This window comes from Nicotiana tabacum, chromosome 3 (genome assembly GCF_000715075.1).
Source record: "Nicotiana tabacum cultivar K326 chromosome 3, ASM71507v2, whole genome shotgun sequence".
Lineage (NCBI taxonomy): Eukaryota > Viridiplantae > Streptophyta > Magnoliopsida > Solanales > Solanaceae > Nicotiana > Nicotiana tabacum.
The window spans coordinates 115203304-115226519 of NC_134082.1; positions in this window are offsets into that span (position 1 = coordinate 115203304).

Here is a 23216-nt window from a genome sequence, read left to right on the forward strand (position 1 = left end):
AGGTGATGCTACGACCCTAGTGCTCTTCTTCCCATTAATTACAACTTAACAATATTCTCTTAGCATAATTTAGCTTTAATCCTTAGTTTTACAATAGTAGTTATAAATACAAAAACTCAAAAAATGTTTGAAGTGACATTAGAAGCACAACCGCAACTCTAGGCTAGACAGAAAATACAAATCCACTACTAGCTCCTTGTGGAAATTCGATCCCGAACCTCTATTCGGGCAAAAGCTATTACGACCCGCTCTTCCTACCATAGCGTAGTGCCGAGTCGGCAGCGATCAGGCCCACATGGTCAAAACCCGAGGTTCGAACCAAAACACGATTACTCATTCCCCCACGAACTCAAATATATAATTTGTTTTGAAATCGGACCTCAAATCGAGGTCCAAATCCCCAATTATTTGAAAAACCTAGGTTATACCCAAAATACCCAATTTCCCCCATGAAAATCATTGATTTTGAGTTGAAATCATGTTAAAAGATGTTAAGGAGTGAAGAAAATGAGTTAGAAATCGCTTACCAACGTTTTGGAGAAGAAAGGTTGTTTGAAAAATCGCCATCTTATATTTTTGGGTTTTTGAAAAATGAAAAATAACTGAAAATCTCGTCTAAATATACTATTCTCAGGTGCCCTGTGCGGACCGCACAAAACCAACTGCGGCCGCACAGCACTACTTGTGTTCTGTAGTGACAAGTCTTAATATTTTGGCCATAGCTTTCTCTACAGATGTCCAAATGCCTATTATAATATGTTTCTGAAAACTACATTCAAAGATCTACAACCTTTGTTTTTGAATCATCCCCAAATTCCTCGTAGATCAAAAGATATGAGCTTCCGAAGTCGGACCAGTGAACCTGTGAGGACCGCACAAAATGGACTACGGCCGCACAGTCACCAGTGTGACAACACAAAAACTAATGTGGTCAGCACTAGGGGTTCAGAGTTTTGCAGTTCTCTGAACCTGCAACATCCATGTTTTTAAGCCTAAGACATCTCGGGACCTACCCGAAACTCACCCGAGTCCTCGGAACTCCAAACCAAGTGTGCATACTAACTCAAAGATAATATATGGACCTACTCGTGCGATCACATCCTCAAAATAACATGTAAAATCATGAATTAAATCTCAAAACTCAATATTTTCATCGAGAACTCTCAAAGTTCATAACTCTTCAACCGGAAGTCCAACTCACGTCAAATAAACTCCGTTTTTCACCAAATTTTATAGTTATCTTTTAAATACTATAACAAGTTTGTACCAGGCTCCGGAAACAAAATACGGGTCTGATAACAATGGTTTTAAATATTAATACTTTTCTTCATTTCTTAGATAATTCAGTAAAACAATTTCTTTCAAAAATTGATTTCTAAGGCTTGGGACCTCGGAATTTATTTTTCGGGCATATGCCAAGTCCCATATTTTTCTGCGGACCTCCCGGGATTGTCGGAACATGAATCCGAGTCCGTTTGCTCAAAATGTTGACCAAAGTCAACCATAATAAAATTTTTAACTCTAGAAATTTCTATTTCTCATATTTTCACATAGAAGGCTTTTCGGATATAGGTCCAAACCACGCACGTAAATCAAGGTAGGGTAAAAAGGAGGTTATTAGACCTCGGAATACTGAATTCACTTGCGACACGACTCTGAGCTATCAATAGTCGCTCCCGGATAAGCTTTACATTTTCTATGGCCTGCCGAGCCAGGTCTGGCCCATGTAACCCAGATTCTCCAACATCAAACCACCCTATAGGAGATCTGCACCTGCGCCCATACAAAGCCTCGTACGGAGCCATCTGGATACTGGAGTGGTAACTGTTATTATATGCAAACTCGATAAGTCGTAGATGTCCATCCCAACTTCTTTTAAAATCCAGCACACATGCTTGCAACATATCCTCGAGCGTCTGAATCGTGCGCTCGGCTTGTCCATCCGTTTGTGGATGAAAAGTTGTGCTGAGATTCACTTGAGTCCCTAGACCTTTCTGAAATGACCTCCAAAAATGTGTTGTATACTGGGCCCCACGGTCAAATCTAATAGATACTGGTACTCTGTGTAGTCGCACTATCTCTTTAATATATAATTTGGCATAATCTTCTGTTGTATATGTAGATCTGACCAAAAGGAAATGAGATGATTTCGTGAGCCTGTTGAGTATCACCATATGGAATCAAACTTACGATGGGAACGAGATAAACCTGCGATAAAGTCCATGTTTATCGCCTCCCATTTCCATGTCGGGATCTCTATAGTCTGCATTAGCCCTCCGGGCTTCTGGTGCTCTATTTTCACCTGCTAGCAACTAGGGCATTGAGCGACATACTCAACAATGTTCTTCTTCATACCTTTCCACCAATACACATCCTTAATGTCATGATACATCTTTGTCGACCCACGGTGAATGAAATACCATGAATAATATGCCTCTAACATAATCCTGTCTCGTAGCCCTACTACATCTGGAATACACAAACGACCCTTGTATCTGAGAACCCCATATCCTTTGAGTTCTAACATGGCTTCTTCTGTTGTAGAACCCGCTCTCTCAACTTGACTAACTATGGATCCTCGTATTGCCTCTCCTTTACTTCAGTTATGAGAGATGATTTTGCAATATTTTGGAGTACAACTCCTCCATTGCCAGAGTCTACTAACCGAACCCCCAAACAAGCCAATTGATGAATTTCTCCAGCTAATTGTCTTTTTCGGCCTCTATATATGCTAAGTTACCCATAGATCGGCGACTTAAGGCATCTGCTACAGCATTAGCTTTCCCTGGATGGTAGAGAATATTAACATCGTAATCTTTCAATAACTCAAGCCATCACCTCTATCGCAAATTTAACTCTTTTTGCTTGAAGATATATTGCAGGCTTTTTTGATCTATGAGCACATCAACATGAACACCATATAAGTAATGCCGCCATATCTTAAGTGCATGGACAACCGCAGCTAACTCGAGGTCGTGGGTCGGATAATTTCGCTCATGCTTCCTTAACTGCCTTGAAGCATATGCAATTACTTTTCCATGTTGCATTAGGACACATCCTAACCCGACACCTAAGGCATCACAATATATGGCATAACCATCTGGACCTTCTGGAAATGCTAAAACTGGCGCTGAGGTCAACCTGCTCTTAAGCTCTTGGAAACTCTGCTCACAGGCCTCTGTCCACCGAAACTTAGTCGCTTTCTGCGTCAGCTTTGTTAATGGTGCTAAAAGAGAAGAAAAACCCTCTACGAATCTCCGGTAATATCCTACTAAGTCTAGAAAGCTACGAATCTTTGTCGGAGTGGTAGGTCTAGGCCAGGATTTCACAGCCTCAATCTTTTGAGTGTACCTTTATACCTCCGTAGGATACGATGTTCCCCAAGAATGCTACGAACTTCAACCAAAACTCACACTTAGAAAACCTAGCATACAATTTATTATCACGGAGGGTTTGGAGTACCGCTCGCAGGTAATCCACATGCTCATTCTCTGAATGTGAATAAACCAGAATATCATCAATAAAGACTATCATGAATAGATCCAAATATGGCCAGAATAGGCTATTCATCAAGTTCATAAATATGGCAGGTGGATTCGTCAACCCGAAGGATATGACAAGGAACTCAAAGTGGCCATATCGGGTCCTAAAGGCTGCCTTGGGAATATCTTTCTCCCGAACTCTGACCGGTGGTACCCCGACCTCAAGTCTATTTTTGAAAAGCATCTAGCTCCCTACAACTGATCAAACAAGTCTTCTATCCTTGGAAGTGGATATTTATTCTTAATAGTTACCTTGTTCAGTTGCCTATAATCGATACACATCCTCAGCGAGCCGTCTTTCTTTTGTACAAATAGTACCTGTGCACCCCGCAGTGAAGTATTGGGCCTGATGAAACCTTTCTCCAGCAAATCTTTTAAATGCTCCTTGAACTCCTTCAATTCAGCAGGTGCCATTCTATAAGGGGGGATGGATATTGGTTGCGTTCCTGGAAGCAAATCGATGCCAAAATAAATCTCTCGCTCTAGAGGAATACTTGGAAGTTCATTTAGAAATACATCCGCGTACACTTTGACTAATGGAATAGACTAAAGTGTAGGTATCTCAGCATTCACATCTTTAACTCACACAATATGATAAATGCACCCTTTTGCGATCATTTTCCTAGCCTTCAAATATGAAATAAACCTACCTCTATGTGTCATTGTATTACCTACCCATTCAAGGACTGGCTCACCCGGAAAATGAAATCTGGCTGTCTTCGCTCGATAATCAACTGTGGCATAACAAGCTGCCAACCAGTCCATGTCCATGATAGCATCAAAATCTAACATCTCTAGCTCAACTAGGTCGGCTGAGGTCCGATGACCACAAACTGATATTGTACAACCTCAGTAAATACGTCTAGCGATAATCGATTCTCTGACCGGTGTAGATACTGCAACAGAATCACTTAGTATTTCAAGCACTATACTAAATTTCCTCACAACAAATGGGGTAATACATGATAAAGTAGATCATGGGTCTATCAAGGCATAAACATCGTGAGGACAAATGGTCAACATACCTGTCACAACGTCTGGTGAGGACTCCTGGTCATGTCGACCTGCTAGCGTATAGATACGATTCTGGTTACCACCTGAACAGGACCTTCTACCTCTGCCTCGACCTCTACTAACCGAAGACTAAGAATCGCACCCTGAAGGATGCACTGACATAGCTGGTCCTGTTGCTGGTTGCGCCATACCCCTAGAATCTCTATTTGGGCAATCTTGCATCATATGCCCTAAACGTCCACATGTATAACAAGCATCGGAACCGACTCGGCATTGGCCCAAGTTTCCTCGACCGTAGATGACACACCGCAGCGGAAACAGCCCTGTCTGCCTCGAACCTCGTTGTTGCTGCAAACTTGACGCCTGGGATCTCTCACCTAGTCCTGACTGAGTATAGCGGTCATACCTGTAACCCTGTGACTGAGGTGGCGGAGGTCTAACTGTTCGTTCAAAGTACTAGGGCTTGTAACTACCCTGAGATTGCTCCTAAGACCTGGCAAATCTCATCCTCTTACGCTGCCCTAACTCAGTCCTCTGCGCACCCTACTGCCGATGCCTACCCCTTTCTATATTTTGGGCAAATGCCTGAATTCAGGAGATATCCATACTATCCTGCAATGCAGCGGTGGCACATGCCTCGGTCAACTTTGGGGCCAACCCTGCTATAAACCTGTGGATCATGTCCCGCATAGTAGCAACTATGGATCGTGCATATATGACCAATGAGTCAAAACGGAGATTATACTCTCAAACACTCATATTGCCCTGCTTGAGGGCTAGAAACTGATCGAGTTAGGCCTGTCGGATCTCTCACGGTAAGTACTGGTCAAGGAAGGCATTTGAAAAATTCTCTCAAATAACAGGAGGTGCATCACGTCCCCTGGACCTTTCCCATCCCTCATACCAAATGATGGCTATATCTCGGAGTCGAAAAGTTGCTAACTCAACTGCCTCTTTCTTCGTGGCATGCATAACTCAAAAGATCCTATGAAGTTGATTTATGAAATCATGCGGGTCCTCCCTCTAATCTGTCCCCGTGAACTCTGGGGGATTCAAAGCAATAAACTCTCGGACCCTTGAACTCCCAGATCCCTCAGAAGGTCCTGCACTAGCAGATGCCCTAGCCTGTTGCTGGGTAGCTACCAACTGTGCCAACAAATGCACTACACTTCTCAAGTCCTGATTTGATGGAAGCAGAGGGAAAGCGGATGTGCGGTCTCCCTAGGAATCTCCCCAGGTGGTGAGAAGCCGGTAATTGCTGGGTAGGGTTCTCTCCCTTCGACTCCGATTGGGCCCCATCTGTTGGGGGTACCTTGCTAGTCCCCTCACCTACTGATGTTTCACTCCTCTGGCTAGCCGTAGTCTTCCTAATTACCGTCATATGTGCATGCACATGTCAACATGTAAGTTTAACTCAAATTTCCTATAACTCAGTGCTACAGCACGATTTAGATTAGAAAGAAGGATAACCAACTCTTAAATTCCCTATAGTCCATTTATATAATGTGGTGCACCACACATCTATAAACAAGACCCTACTAAACACGAATTGTAGACTCCCTAGGACAGAGTTGCTCTGATACCACTTTTGTCATGCCCCAAGCCTAAGGGCAAGACCTGCACTCAGTGCCTCAACTATCATTGCATATCACTTGCGACTAAGAGTCTCTGAACATGTAATGTCATATTTTGGCCATGGGCCACATTACAAGATAATGTGCGATGCAAAATATAAAAAAAGGGAATAGAGACAAATGTTGACTAAATATCAACATAAGGCTGGGTCATCATAATTACTACAACTGACAAGCCAACAAAATATACATACAGGGCCTACAGGCCCAACATGCTGCACTAACCGATATGATATGTCTACAAGCCTCTACTGATATATGTACTATGATTGGAACAGGGCCCCGACCCACCCATAACTTATCTACATATATGCATAAGATATACACCACACTACTAGACCCGACAACTCCGAAAGAAAGAGAACTTACCGATAAAGCTGAACTCAGGCAACACCTACTGAGGAGGTCTACCCGTCTGTCTGTCTGAACCTGTACGCATGAAATGTAGTGCCCCCAGAAAGGGACGTTAGTACGAAATAATGTACCGAGTATGTATGGCAATATACTGAAGCTGAAACTGAACTGATAATAAAATAACTGAATGCAACTGGGGATCAAAGATAATCTGAGGATATGCTCATCAGCTGTTACTGACTCAACTCTCTCAATATAGTAAGTAAAATAGTCGCCCGTCCCTATAAGGCTCGGTATATATATATATATATATATATATATATATATAAACTGTTCTGCCATAGTAGGTCCGCTCATAGGCGCTCGGCCATACTAGGCTCTATATCTCGGCCAACTAGGCTCGCTCATAGGTGGTCGGCCATAGTAGACTCGATATATAACTTACCATCTGATCAGAGGTTGCCCAATTGAGGCCTGCCCATCGATTATAGCTCGATGGTAATGAAAATATTTTTAATACTGTATATATGTGAACTCTCTGCTCTTTTGACCGAAAGAAGGAAATACTCAACTGAATATGCAGTCCCAATAAGAAGAATACGGTAACATACAAAACTAGGAAAATATATGTAATTTGCGAGACTAGCAAAATATACGTAAATTCCGGGATACGAATTTTTCTTTATGCCTCGTTATCAAACTTATGTAATTACGATATCATGCTAAAATGAAGGATAACATACCTGGAGTAGGAAAAACTCCGCATAATATTCCGTTGAAAACCTTCGTGGATTGAACTTAGAACCTAAAAATCGGATTAAGCTTCTACGCTTTGTAATTTAGGAATGAAATCTGCTTTGATTTGTTGAAGTTTTGGACGAAATTGCTTACGAAATTGTTTCTAAGCTTTTGGTTTTGAAAATGGAAAGTTTCTGCTTTGATTTAAAATGGAATGCTTCTAAGCTTTTGGTTTTGAAAATGGAATGTTTTTGCTTTGATTTAAAATGGAACTTCTAACGTTTTTGAACAAAAAGGGTTTTCAAACTTTCAAACCAAAATAGGAGTTCCTAACGTTATTTGTTCTTATCCTTGAAAAGAGATAAGACTTTTAAGTCTTATCTTTGTTAACTTTAAGCTTTATTTTAAACCTTAGGTGTAAGACTAAACACCTATACATAAATGGCTTATGAATCATCTTCTTGTTTGGTGGCCTAGTGCCATGTGTAAAATGGGTATATTTTATAAGTTTTTATCTACTTATTAGTTAATTGGGTAATGTTCCGTTACCCGGTAATTAATCAATTACCTGCATAATTTAAAAATAACCACAAATTACTTAAAATTCTATTTATTTTTAAAATACTTCATATATATTTTATATATTATACTATCGTGGTCATATGGTACCTGTCATAGTACTAGTTCATAAATATCGGGTATTATCGCTCGACCCGTATTTTATTCCAAATTGGCCACTTTCAACGAAACTTGTTTTCTTTAATCCATATACCTCTTTATCCTTCATAACACTTATTTATCGCTTTTTATAAATAGCGTAAATATGCTAATATCAAGATAATCCCATACCCGAGTCTACGCCGATTAACTGAAGACGAAACTTTAACGTACGAAAAATGCGAGATGTAACACTTTTCTTAAGGTTTTGAATAATGGTTTTGTTGGTCGATTCAGCTAGTCCATTTCCGTTGGGATGATAAGGTGTCGATAGGATTCTTTTGATCTTGTGATCCTCGAAAAACTTAGTCACTTTACTGCCGACAAATTGCTTTCCATTATCGCATACGATCTCGAAAGGCATCCCGAATCGACATATGATGTGGTCCCATATGATGTCTATGACTTCTTTTTCTCTGACTTTCTCGAAAGCCTGTGCTTTAACCCACTTATAAAACTAATTAGTCATAAATAAAATAAATTGAGCTTTACCTAGGGTTGATGGAAGGGGGCCGATGATATCCATTCCCCACTTCACGAGAGACCATGGGGATAAGACAGAATGGAGTTGCTCCCCGGGCTGGTGGATCATCGGCACATACCTTTGACATTTGTCGCACCTTCAGACGAACTCTTTGGTATCCTTTTCCATATCAGCCCAATAGTATCCCGCTCTGATAACTTTGTGAACCGGGGATTCGACACCAGAGTGGTTCCCACAAGTGCCTTCGTGAATTTCCCGTAGGATATTGTCAATATCTCCTGGTCCTAAACATATTGTTAATGGCCCATCGAACATCCTCCTGAATAGCATTCCATCCTCGACCAAAGAGAATCGTGCTGCCTTCGCGCGCAGAGCTCTTGACTCTTTTAGATCCGATGGGAGCTTTCCATTCTTTAAGTACGATATGTACTTGTTTCTCCAATCCCAAGTCAACTTGTAGAGTTTATATCGGCATGGCCTTCCTCGATTATTGATCTCGAGATTTATACGACAGTCCTGGGTTAAGTTTATTATGCTCGACCGACGATCCCAAGTTTGCAAGGGCATCGGCCTCGCTGATCTGCTCCCGAGGTATGTGTTGTAAGGCCCATTATTTAAATCAGTGCAAAGTTACTTGTAGCTTTTCTAAGTACCTCTGCATTCGATCTTCTCGAACTTTGAAAGTTCTGTTGACTTGGTTTACCACAAGTAGGGAATCATATTTGGGCTCGATGACCTCTGCTCCCAAACTTTTAGCGAGCTTGAGACCTACAATCATGGCCTCATACTCGGCCTCATTGTTAGTTAACTTAGAAGTTTTGATAGATTGCCTAACTATATTGCCCGTGGGAGTCTTCCAGATGATGCCCAGTTCGGACCCTTTCACATTCGAAGTGCCGTCTGTGAAAAGGGTCCACACCCTCCCCTCCCTGGTGATGTACCTTATTTCACTAATAGTTCCTTTTCGACCTCGGGTATGAGGGTTAGCATGAAGTCGGCCACAAGTCTGCCAAGATTTGAGACTTGATGGCCGTTCGGGGTTGATATTCGATATCTTACCCGCTGATCTCGATGATCCATTTGGCCAGTCGACCTGAAAGTTTGGGTTTGTGCAAAATATTGCAAAGCGTATATGTAGTTACAAAACAAATTGGATGACACTGGAAATATGGTTTTAATTTCCTAGAAGCTCTTATTAAAGCGAGCGCTAATTTTTCTAAGTCTGGGTATCGGGTCTCAGCCTCACCTAAGGTCCAACTAACATAGTAGACAGGGAATTGCGTACCTTGTTCTTCTCGAACTAGGACCCCACTTACTGCTATTTTCGAGACTGCTAAGTATAAGTAAAGTTGCTTGTCCGCTTTCGAGGTGTGAAGCAATGGAGGGCTCGACAGGTATCGTTTCAATTTTTCTAAGGCCTGCTGACATTTCGAGGTCCATGCAAAATTGTTCTTCTTTATAAGCAGCAAGAAGAATTGATGACTCCGGTTTGAGGACCTCGAAATAAATTGCCCCAGGGCAGCTATGCGCCCGATTAGCCTCTGTACGACCTTTATATTATCTACGACCTTGATCTCCTTGATAGCTTTGATTTTATCGGGGTTGTACTTTCTTAATATGTCGAAGGTCTCCTGTAGATGTTTCAAATGGTCCTCTGCTCGTAGGGACTTAATTAACATGTCATCAATATAAACTTCCATTGATTTTCCTATTTGTTCTTTGAACATTTGATTTGCTAAGCGTTGATAAGTTGCACCAACATTTTTTAGTCCGAACGACATTACATTGTAACAATAGGTGTCGTACTTAGTGATGAACGAGGTCTTTTCCTGATCCTCCGGGTTCATCAGTATTTGATTGTACCCGGAGAAGGCATCGAGAAAACTGAAAATCTCTTGGCCAGCCGTGGCATCGATCATGCGATAGATATTTGGTAAAAGAAAAAGAATCCTTAGGGCAGGACTTGTTCAAGTCCTTATAGTCTACACACATTTTAAGTTTATTTCCCTTATTAAGGACCACCACTACATTTTCTAACCATTCGGGATATTTTACTTCTCGAATGGACCCTATTTTGAGAAGTTTAGTTACATTGTCCTTGATGAATGCATGCTTAACCTCGGACTAGGGCCTTCTCTTTTACTTTACTGGGCAGAACTTTGGGTCCAAGCTCAATAAGTGGGTAGTGATCTCTAGTGGGATCCCTGTCATGTTGAGATGGGACCAAGCAAAGCAATTCATGTTAGCTGTAAGGAAATGAATAAGTTTTTTTTTAGCTCGGGGGTTAGCCCTGTGCCCAGGTATACCTTTCGTTCTGGCTGATGTTCGGTCAATGTGATTTGTTCTAGATCTTCGACTATTGATTTGGTGGCGTTGGATTTGTCGGGAACTACGAAAGATCGAGGTATCCCATAATCGTCGTCCTTCTCCCGCTTCTCCGGTTGGGTCGAGGCCGACATCTGTGGTTGCTATTTAGCCTCTTGCTTTCCCTTCGAGTCTGATCCCTTTGCCAAAGAAAGAGCTGACATCGGTATTACCTCGTCAATTGCAAACATATCCTTAGCGGCATGATGTTCCCCGTACACTGTTTTGGCTCCTTCAGATGTCGGGAACTTCATAACTTGATGAAGGGTCGAGGGTACCACCCTTATGTTATGGATCCAGGGTCTTCCGAGCAGGGCGTTGTATCTCATGTCGCCCTCGATCACATGGAATTTTGTTACTTGGATGGTCTCGTCCACGTTCACTGGCAAAACAATCTCCCCTTTGGTGGTTTTGCTCGCCATGTTGAAACCGTTAAGTACTCGAGCTGTGGGTACAATTTGATCTTGTAGGCCGAGCTGCTTAACGATCTTGAATCAAATAATGTTGGCCGAGCTACTTGGATCAACCAAAACACGTTTAACTTGAATTTTATTTGTAAGGATAAATATTACCAGTGCGTTATTATGAGGTTGTTCGATCCCTTCTGCATCCTCGTCATTGAAATACAAGGTCTCTTCCAGTAAGTAGTCTCGTGTCTGTTTTTCCCTTGTAATCGTCACCTTGGTGCATTTAAATATTTGTCCTTGAGGAATATTGACCCCTTCAACGATCATGTGAATCACGTGATGTGGCTCTTCCTGCTCATTCTGTCTGTTCGAATCCCCATTTTTGAAGTGGTTCTTGGCCCGATCACTTAAGAATTCTCGAAGGTGACCCTCGTTGAACAATCGGGCTACTTCCTCCCTTAGCTGCCTGTAATCTTCTACTTTATGGCCATGGGCACCATGGTACTTGCAATTTTGGTTTGGATTTCTCTAGGTCGGATCGGTCTGCATAGGTCGAGGCCATCTGGTATCTTTGATACGACCAATGGCTGATACTATGGTGGAAGCATCCACATTGAAGTTATATTTTGATAATCGAGGTGCTTCGTTGGTCCCAACATCCCTATTGAAACCACTTTTGCTCATGAGCCCTTGGGAAGTTTACCCCTGATTATTCCTTCTATCATTCCAAATGGGATTGCGCCCGGGCCCGTTGTTTCTCCGATCTCCACCGTATGGCTGATATCGATCTCTATTCGACCGCGGATCCCAGTTGATATCCCTTTTTACTCTGTCCATAGACCTGTTCGTATAAATCGACCCGATCGGAGCCCCAGTTGATCATCCGCAACCCTGATCTTCGACTGATACCGATTATGTACATCGGCCCAAGTGACAGCTAGATATTCGACCAAATTCTATTTCAACTACTGTGAAGCTGCGGAACTTCGAACTTTGAAACCTTGAGTAAAGGCTTGAACAACCCAATCGTCAGTGACCAGTGGCTATTCTAATTGCTCCATTTGGAATCGTGATACGAACTCCCTGAGCATTTCGTTGTCTTTCTGTCTTACCTTGAAGAGGTCTGACTTTCAGGTAGCGGCCTTAATGGCTCTGGCATGTGCCTATACGAAAGCATCTGCAAGCATAGCAAACGAATCAATAGAATAGGTGGTAAGTTATGGCACCATATCATAGCACCCTTCGATAGAGTCTCCCCGAACTTCTTCAGCAACACAGACTCAATTTCGTCGTCTTCCAAGTCATTTCCCTTAATGGCGCATGTGTACGAGGTGATGCGCTCATTTGGATTTGTTCTCCCGTTATATTTCGGGATCTCGAGCATACAAAACTTTTTGGGGATTGGCTTTGGAGCCGCACTCAGGGGAAAGGTACTTGGACAAACATTTTGGAATCTTCCTTTCAATACCGGTGGCGCCCCCGTGATTTGGTCGACCTTGGAATTATAAGTTTCCACTTTCTTATAGTTTTCCTCAATTTTCTTTTCCCTGTCTCGATCGGCTTCGTTAGCTCATCGAGCATCTTTACGGTAGCAGGATTGGTCTCCGATTCTCCTTCATTCGACCTCTTTGGCACAGACTCGACTCTATGAACAATTTCTTGAAATGGCTCGATCTCGATCCTGTTTGGTGCACGATTCTGATTTTGGAGTTGTGCTATTGCAGCTTGTTGGGTCTGCAACATTTCAAATATCATTCGAAGGTTAATACCAACTTCTTCGCCATCCTGGCATTCTAATCAGCCGTTCGAGCACCTCTGCGGACGCTATTTTCAGGGTCTATGCCTAAATTCCCATTAATGGTAATATGAGAGCCGACGTCGATTAGATCCACGGCCGGAGCACCATCGGGGTTGACTGGGGGTACTCTATTTCGGACTGCTATGTTATCGTTCTCGCCATGGAGACCGATGCCATTGTCCGTGTGTGTAGGTGCTACTTGAGAGTTTGACATGTTTGTCCTGAATCGAAGACACTTCAAAGAACAAGTGTAAAATAGTGTGTGTTACGAAAATTGTACCAGGCAATCACTATTATCTTTAGCCCCACAGTGGGAGCCAAACTATTTACCCTTAAAATTGGATAACAATTAAACTTATAAGTGGTTTTAAGGATACGTAATTTTACCTAGCACCAATTGATAAATATGATGATTAATAATAGAAATAAACAACGAAGTAAAGCAAACCAGTATTGAAATGCAATTCAGCCCTCGAGCTATCTCGCCCTCGAACTGAGTGAACGTGAGTAAGAAAATAAACCGATGAACAAGAGAGTATAAAAGAAAAAAAAGTATTGTATTGCTTTGATATGCGTGAATGTAAGGTTGTTACATAATGATTAGAACCCTCTTTATATAGTAGACGAATTCTATCTATGGTATAATTCTAATTACATAAGTAAATCCCATGATCAACTAAACAACTGCCCTTAATTTGATCTGTTCCGAGATTTCCGCCATGATCTTCGACCAGTCACGAATATCTCACTTTTCCGTTATTATGCTATCTTCGGTCTTGCTCGATGTATGTTCCGTTCGAACTTGCTCGATATCTGTTCCGTTCGACCTCGATCATTATCGGTTTCGATCTTGCTAGGTACCTCGAATCCGAACTTGGTACCTTATCCTCGTATCTCGGTCAGATATGCTTTGGGGCTGATCTTTGATCCATCCCCTGATCTCGGTTAATCAGCAAAGTCAGGTGGTCCGATTTTAACCGTATACAAATATATGCAAATAGGTATATTATTTGGCACTTAGCTCCGTTAGCGACAACATCAAATAAAATGAAAAATATTTTCCTTACTGAATAAAACTAGAGTTAGGATTTACTTTATGTACTTTAATATTTTTAAGTCTTCGTATACATGCATATATGCTGCCTAGACGACAATTTATTTCCTTAAGCAAATATATTCGGAAGATTATTCTTTAATTAACAAGTGTAATTGCTTTTTTCTGTAATGTTTGTTTCTTTAACACTTGACGATTTACCTTCTTTGTTAAGGAAGAAACCAAACTGAGTGACTTACCTTTTAATTTACTCATTTCCTCTCTCATAATATACTTTTTTATGTCAAAATTTTCAATTCAAGTACATAGACTTAAAGTTATGACTTTTATTTTGTTTCCTCATATTGATTAGTTTATTTACATAGATATGAAGCCTTTCGGAAAAAAAAAATCTTCGTTATTGATGTATGTATGGCTATTTAATGCATGTATTGATGTCGCGCAACCAACAAATCATAGAGTATAAGTTACGTTCTTTTAGAGTTGAGGGCATATCAAGACATTAAGAAAAAGCAATCTCAACCGAAAAATGTTTCCATTGATATTATGCCTATAAATAGACACAGACTATCTTTATTATTTTAATAAATGCGTGTATTTTCTTTCATGATGACCGAGTTTAAGTTCAGTCTTTGTTGATTGAATTAAAATAGATCTTTACTATTCCGAAATGCTAACAATTAGTAAATGCCAACGAAATAAGGGTTTAGCAATAAGCATGTTAATGTGGATGTATGAAGACCTCGTACTCAAATATTGTAAAATGTATGGGTCATTTCATTTAAAGTGTAGCAACATTATACTTGGGCCTTTTGGTTTTGATGTCTTCGACCTCTTGTAAGATCGTTGTCTTGCTACCAACATCATTCAATAGCCGGACCCAAGCCCTTTTATTGCACTCTTGGGCTTTCGCCACTAGATATGATGTTGTAGATTTTTACTTTTCTATACACTATTTGAAACGTTATTACCTTTCCTACTTAAATTTCAATTTAATTACATGGTTATATATAATTTACAAATTATATACAAATAAGTTTTAAATGAGTATCCATTTATATCAGGAATTAAATAAGGAATATCAGTTATTTCCTTATACTTGCCCGCTCTCTCTCTCTCTCTCTCAATCTCCCTCTCTCTTCGTCTCTCTACTATTCTTCTCTATTTTCCCCCCAATTTTTCCTCATTTGATGTTCTCTTCTTTTTTTATGCTTTCTTGTTGTATAGAATTTTAATAGAATTCATCAATGGATTTCAATCGTTTTAACTTAGCAATGCCCTTTCATGTTGCACAATTGGTGTTCAAATTAAAATTGTCAATCAATAAATTTTGATGGTGTTTGACTCTCCACCATTGACAGCCATTAAAAAGCTTGTAAGCTTTGAAATCGAATTTGGGTTTTCAAAAATCATTATTTGTTTGGATCACATGATATACAATGTACTTACGAAATTGTAGTAAAGTTGTAATATAATTGTATGTAAATTGTATTCTGTTGTATATATATATATATATATTTGAATGTTGTATGAAAGTTGAAAAATAGTTGAATAATGTATGAATCGTTGTATAAAATTTGTATTTAAATTATCAATAATATCTTTTTACATAAAGTTGTTGATATGTATCAAAATTGTATTATGAGAGTGAGTTTTAATTGGAATTTTAGAGAGGAAGAAGCACACACCACAAACAAAATATATACAAATTATATACAAAATATATACGAATTAGATACAAAATATATACAAAAGACATATTGTATAAAAATTGTATTTAAGTTGTATGATATTGTAGTTGTATTTAACTGAGTAGAAATAATATATGAAAGTTGTAGATAAGTTGTATAATATATAATTGGTTGTATAAAATTTATTTTTGCTATGTATATTATTGTAGATATTCAAATTTGCATTAAATTTGTACGAAATTTATTTTTAATTTGTATGTTGATATACCATATATTGTTCTTAGAGATAAGAGATTTTATGTGTTTAGTTTGAATATAAATATGCAATGAATTTTAGATTCAGTAGAAGTTCTCTTTTAGATTATGCTGATGAATAACTGTTGATTCCTTGGGAAACATAATTCCGACTCTATCCTATGTATTATATAAGTATTTCTATTATATAAAAACTAAAGGACGAGCATTTCCTGATTGAGCAAGAACAATATTTGGATCATAGATTCCATAGTACTCGCTTTGTTTCTTTTTATATGGTATTATTTCCTTATTAATCAATTTTAAAAAGAATGTCAGCTTTCTATCTTTGAAAACAATTTAATTTTAAACTTCTTCATTTATCTCCAATAACATAATTTTCTAGCCACAGAAATCTATGGCTTGTTTACGACCATATATATATATATATATATATATATATATATATATTCTCGAGGTTCTAACATTTCCATCACCAAAAACCGTAGCACATAATTCAACTAGAAAATAAATTGGCAATATTTTATACCTTTATGGGTTACAAGTATAGTGAGACCGCCAATTTTAAATTATATTTGTGCAGAGTAAAAAGGTAAAGTGGAATAAAAAATAAAAGAGATTACCAACTTCTAATAGCTAAGGCTTCACTCTTTGATCGCCTTCAAGTAGGTTTACGATTGGTTTAACATATGAAGTCAAATAAAATATGCTTTGGAGAGGAATTCCTGGGAGCTATCCATGAAACTAACTGATGCTCCTTGTAAGTGTGGAATATGATTATTTATCAACTGGTTTTCAACTGCAATGCATTGTAGAGCATGACTATCGACTTCATAGTATGTAGTTTAAGAAATGAAACTGGTGTTTTAGTTGAATACGATATTCTTCGTGGAAAATTTAGTTACTTGATTTGTTTTGTAGAAAATGGTAACTGTTGGGAGTATCTTTGGTCCCAATATTCTGGAGAGAAGAGGGGAGAGAGGAGAGAAAAAAGGAAAATGGTGTAACTATTTCCCTTGATTGAAGGCACTAATAATAGATTGAGAGCCTTTTAAGGTGGTTTGTATAATTTGTAAGTAATCCTTATTTAAAACGGGTAATATACAAAATTAGAACAATTTTGATAAATAAGTTTCAAATATTGTAGAGGAACCAAAAAATCCCCTAATCTAATTTGAAAGCCCAACAAAAGTCTACTTGGCCTTTGAGATGGATTTATCTAATGTGAAAGGCTTTGGGTAATTCCTCTATACTTTCCCATGTTTAATTCTCCTCAACATATATTATTGGAAAATATATAAATAACGTACAAATACAATTAACACTGTAATACGTGTATGAATATGTTATGATACACGTACTATAGAAACGATACAACCCACGGTAAAGAATAATAAATTAATCCAGTCACTAACAAACAATTGCAACATCACAATTGGCTACAACAACACAAAACATGATCCATCATATGCAAAACCACGTTGCCTTGGCAAGTAACACGAAAAAATATATGGAGATGCCGAGTTGTATTTGCCGATGCTAGGCATAATAAATCATGCACAAGAACAACTTAAATAAACTGGTAATAACGACCGCGGAATGATGTATATATTCGGATGGAATGGAATGAGATGATGTGAGAAGAATATAAAAGGTTGAGACAGCCGAAATGAATTATTCAGACCTACGAAAATTTTGCTATCTCTTATTGCAAACATCCCAAAATCGTATTTCTCTTCATTGTGGTTGATTGTAGGATTCAACCTGATGGCGACACTTGACCAAGAGTACGTCGCTTTATAGGAGTTAAGTTATTGTTATTTGTCCCGAAGGGGAGGCCCGGCTGGTTTGGAGGGTGTTGTCCACACGGGCGACAGGAGATCGATTCCCCTCAATACCTTTTGGGTCTGAGTCTGTCGTACAGGGCTTGTCTAGTGTGGTTTACATCCCTGTGTGGTTTGCAAACTATTACACAGTGGAGGGTTTACTCAGCGCGCACAGAGTGCTCACCCGAAAGGCAGAAGCTGTGACAGAGACTGTAGCGGCTGCGGATTTTCCTGGGGTTCCAAAAAAAGTTATTGTTATTTATGCTCGTTCTTTGATAACTATCATTTATATTAGTTATTTTAATCAACATGGAATAATATAAAGTTCAACATCAACTTCTCTTATTTCCTCTTAAATTTCATTGATTCTTTTCCACATCATGCACTTTTGGCTTAGTTTGTGTTGTTTTTAAGGGAATATCAAGTTTATGCAAAATGTAATTTAGGATGCGATTTAAGAATAAAGTATAGTAGGAAAATAGAGAGAACTCTGTATACGGCTAAAACTCGATTTTACTGATTTACAGGGACTGGGGTGAAGGATCGAAGACTGGGCACCGAGGCACGAAGACTGGGTACCGAGTTCGGGATTCGAGATGCCTGTTGAAATCGTGGCCAGTAGTGATCGAGGCCAAATGGGACAGACAGCGGGCAAGATTGATGACTGCATAATAACGGAAAGGTGAGATATTCGTGACTGGTTGAAGATCATGGCCGTAATCTCGGAATCGAGCACCAAGCATAATTGAGCTCGAAACGTCATAAGAAGTTATTCATAGAGCCGAACCAGTACCGGAGAAACCGAACGCCACTGAATCAGGGACTGACCCCACCATTATGATAATGCTCGAGAAGCTCACTAAACGGATTGAATCAGGTGAAAAAAAATCGAGGCTAATGATAAAAAAGTAGAAACGTATAACTCCCGGGTTGGCCAAATACCAGGGGCACCACCGATTCTAAAGGGTTTAGATTCGAAGAAGTTCGTGCAGAAGCCTTTCCTTCCAAGTGCGGCTTTGAAGCCCATCCCGAAGAAATTCCCAAATACAATGGAACCACCGACCCTAATGAGCATGTTACTTCTTATACATTCGCGATAAAGGAGAATGACTTAGAAGATTATTAGATTGAATCCGTTCTAATGAAAAAAATTGGAGAAACTTTATCGAAAGGGGCGATGATATGGTACCACAATTTGCCGCCCAATTCTATCGATTCCTTCGCCATGCTTGCAGACTCCTTTGTAAAGGCACACGTCGGAGCAATAAAGTTTGCGACTAGGAAGTTGGACCTCTTCAAAATGAGACAAAAGGACAATGAAATATTAAGGGAATTCGTATCTCGGTTCTAGATGGAACGCATGGACTTATCCCCAGTCACAGATGATTGGGCTATTCAAGCCTTCACTCAAGGTTTGTACGAACAAAGTTTTATAGCATCACGATGACTAAAGTAGAATTTAATTGAATATCCAGTTGTGACCTGGGCCGATGTACATAATCGATACCAGTTGAAGATCAGGGTCAAGGATGGTCAATTGGGAACCCCTTCCGGTTCCTATACTCGAATAGGCACGTCGGCAGAATTCAAAGGGATATCGATAGAGAACCCCAATCGAATAGAGATTGGTACCTACCATATAGTGCAGGTCGTAAAAGCAGCGGCCCAGGACGTAATCCTGCTCAAAGCGATTGAAGAAATGATCGAGGACAGAGCAGTAAAAGTGGCTTCGACAAACATGTCGAGCCCACAGAAGCAACATGACTATCAGAATACAACTTCAGCATCGATGCATCGGGAATTGTGTCAGCCATTGGACGGATCAAGGATACTAGATGGCCCAGACCCCTATAGACTGATCTAGCGCAAAGGAACCCTAATCAAACGTGCAAGTACCATGGTACCCATAAACACAAAACCAAGGACTGCAGACAACTGAGGGAGGAGGTAGCTCATTTATTCAACGAGGGTCACCTTCGATAATTCTTAAGTGATAGAGCCAAGAATCACTTCAAAAATAGGGATTCGAAAAGGTAGAACAAACAGGAAGAGCCACAATATGTGATTCATTTGATTGTTGAAGGGGTCGATATTCCTCAAGGGCTGGTATTTATGCACCAAGGTGACGATCACAAGGGAAAAGCGAACTCGGGACTATTTACCGAAGAAACCTTGTCTTTCAACGATGAGGATGCAGAAGGGATCAAACAACCTCACAACAACGCACTGGTAATATCTATCCTTATGAATAAAATTCAAGTTAAATGTGTGTTGATTGATTTAGGTAGCTCGGCGAACATTATTCGATCAAGGGTTGTAGAACAACTCGGTCTCCAAATCAAATCGTGCCCGCATCTCGAGTACTCAACGGCTTCAACATGGCAAGTGAAACCACCAAAGGGGAAATCATTTTGCCAGTAAATATGGCCAGGACTATCCATGAAACAAAGTTCCATGTGATCGAAGGTGTCATGAGGTACAACGCGCTACTCGAAAGGCCTTGGATTCATAACATGACAGCAGTGCCCTCGACATTTCATCAAGTCTTGAAATTCCCAGCATCAAAAGAAATCAAAACGGTGTACAGTGAACAACCCGTCGCCAAAGAAATATTTGCGATCGATGAGGTAGTACCAGTAGTGGCACCGTCATCAACAAAGGGATGGAGTCGAAGGGAAAGCAAGAAGTCAAATAGCAACCACAGTCACCAGCCTCAGCCCGATCGAAGGAACAGGAAACTTTCGAGGATGATGATTATATGATACCTTGAACCTTCACAATCCCTGATGATTCTGATGCAACGAAGACAACAGTCGAAGAGGTGGAACAAATAGTACTGATCGAGCATCTGCCCTTGGCACGGGGTTAACTCCTGAGCTCAGGAAAAAAACTCGTTCAATTCCTTTTAAATAACATGGATTGTTTTGCTTGGTCCCACCTAGATATGACAGGGATCCCACTGGAATCACTACACATCTACTGAGCTTGGACCCGAAGTTCCGCCTGGTAAAACAAAAGAGAAGGACCCAGTCCGAGGTAAAACATGCATTCATTAAGGACGAGGTAACAAAACTTCTCAATATAGGATCCATTCGGGAGGTAAAATATCCCGAATGGTTAGCAAACGTAGTTGTAGTCCCTAAAAAGGGAAACAGACTTAGAATGTGCGTAGACTATAAGGATTCAAACAAGGCATGCCCTAAAGATTCCTTTCCTTTGTTGAATATCGATCGCATGATCGATGCCCCGGCCAGCCATGAGATCCTTAGTTTTCTCGATGCCTACTCTGGGTACAATCAAATACAAATGAACCCGGAGGATCAGGAAAAGACTTTGTTTATCACTAAATACGGCACCTATTGCTATAATGTAATGCCGTTCGGACTAAAAAATGCTGGTGCTACTTATCAACGCCTAGTAAATCGAATATTCGAAGAACAAATAGGTAAATCAATGGAGATTTATATTGATGATATGCTAGTTAAGTCCGTGCGAGCAGATGACCATTTGAAACATTTCCAGGAGACCTTCGACATACTGAGAAAGTACAATATGAAGCTTAACCTAGAGAAATGTGCATTCGGGGTCGGCTCGAGCAAGTTCCTCGACTTTATGGTATCAAATCGGGGAATCGAAATCAACCCCGATAAAATCAAGGCAATCGAAGACATCACAGTTGTTGATAATGTCAAGGTCGATTTATTTTGAGGTACTCAGATAGGAGCCACCGGTTCTTCTCACTGCTTAAGAAAAAGAGCAATTTTTCCATGGACTCCGCAAAGTCAACAGGCCTTGGAGGAACTCAAACGATACTTGTTGAGCCCGCCATTGCTTCACACCCCAAAGGAAGACGAGCAGCTTTACTTATATTTAGCGGTCTCGGAGATAACAGTAAGTGGGGTCTTAGTTCGAAAAGAGCAAGGTATGTAATTTCCTATTTATTATGTTAGTCGGACCCTAGGTGAAGCGGAGACCCGGTACCCACACTTATAAAAATTAGTGCTTTCTTTAATAAGTGCCTCTAGGAAATTAAAACCATATTTTCAATGTCACCCAATTTGTGTTGTAACCACCTACTCCTTTCGCAACATTTTGCACAAGCCCAAACTCTCGGGCCGATTGGCCAAATGGGCCGTCGAGCTCAGCGGGTACGATATCAAGTATCAACCCCGAACGTCCATCAAGTCTCAAATCTTGGCAGACTTCGTGGCCGACTTCACGCCAGCCCTCGTACCCGAGGTCGAAAAGGAACTATTATTAAAATCGGGTACATCTTTGGGAGTGTGGACCCTCTTCACAGATGGCGCTTCAAACGTGAAGGGGTCCGGGCTAGGCATCATTTTGAAGCCACCCACAGGTAATACAATTAGGCAGTTTATCAAAACTTTAAAATTAATAACAATGAGACCGAGTATGAGGCCATGATTGCAGGTCTCGAGCTAGCAAAGAACTTGGGAGCGGAGATCATCGAGGCCAAATGCGACTTCCAACTTGTGGTAAATCAAGTCAACAGAAATTTTGAGGTTCGAGAAGATCGAATACAGAGGTACTTGGACAAACTACAAGTGTCTCTACATCGATTTAAAGAATGGACCCTGCAGCATATAGCTCGAGAACAAAATAGCGAGGCCGATGCCCTTGTAAATTTTGGGTCGTCGATCAAAGATGATGAACTTAGCTCAGGGACTATCGTACAACTTTCGAGGTCAGTAATCGAAGAAGGACACGTCAAAATAAACTCCACAAGTCTAACCTGGGATTGGAGGAATAAGTACATCGAATACCTAAAGAACATGAAGCTTCCATTAGATCCTAAAGAATCAAGGACTCTATGCACGAAGGCCGCACGGTTCACATTGGCCGAGGGAGGAACACTGTATAGGAGAATGTTCGATGGACCATTAGCAAAATGTTTGGGACTAGGAGACACCGACTATGTTCTATGGGAAATTCACAAAGGCACTCGCGGAATCATTCCGGTGCTGAGTCATTGGTTCACAAAGTCATCAGAGTAGGATACTATTGGGCCGATATGGAAAAGGACACTAAAGAATTTGTTCGAAAGTGTGACAAATGTCAAAGGTATGCATCGATGATCCACCAGCCCCGAGAGCAACTCCACTCAATCCTATCCCCATGGCCGTTCATGAAATGAGGGAAGGATATCGCCGGTCCTCTACCATCGGACCCAGGTAAAGCTAAATTCATTTTGTTTATGACTGACTATTTCTCTAAGTGGGTTGAAACACAGGCCTTCGAGAAAGTCAGAGAAAAAGAAGTCATAGACTTCATATGGGACCACATTATATGCCGATTCGGAATGCCTATCGAGATCGTA